This window comes from Etheostoma spectabile, chromosome 18, assembly GCF_008692095.1.
Source record: "Etheostoma spectabile isolate EspeVRDwgs_2016 chromosome 18, UIUC_Espe_1.0, whole genome shotgun sequence".
NCBI classification, from domain to species: domain Eukaryota; kingdom Metazoa; phylum Chordata; class Actinopteri; order Perciformes; family Percidae; genus Etheostoma; species Etheostoma spectabile.
The window spans coordinates 10,852,889-10,853,184 of NC_045750.1; the positions used below are offsets into that span (position 1 = coordinate 10,852,889).

Consider the following 296-nt stretch of genomic DNA (forward strand, 5'->3'; position numbering starts at 1 on the left):
GATAGTATAGAAGTGTGATGTCTCACTGTGTAGCTAATACAAGTGAGATGTCTCACTCTGGAGCTAAAACAGAGACCTAAACACACAGGGTGAAAACAGGATCTGCAGCAATGTGCAGTACAACAAAAATATTGTGTTTTTTGAAAATGAAACCATGTAAACCTGTTCTGGTACAACCTCAAAATACAATTATGAACCTGAAAATGATCATAACATGGGAGCTTTAAGAGTTTTAGTGTCTCAACACGTGGAGAGTGTTTGATAGTAGTGTTGGTTATGTGAAGGTGGAGTGGAAA

The 296-nt window shown here is 37.8% G+C and overlaps 1 protein-coding gene across 6 annotated transcripts in view; it reads left to right on the forward strand.

The window, feature by feature from the left end:
• The window catches only part of syne1a (spectrin repeat containing, nuclear envelope 1a), a 122,201-nt gene that overhangs the window by 103,444 nt on the left and 18,461 nt on the right, over window positions 1-296 (forward strand). The window lies entirely within an intron of this gene.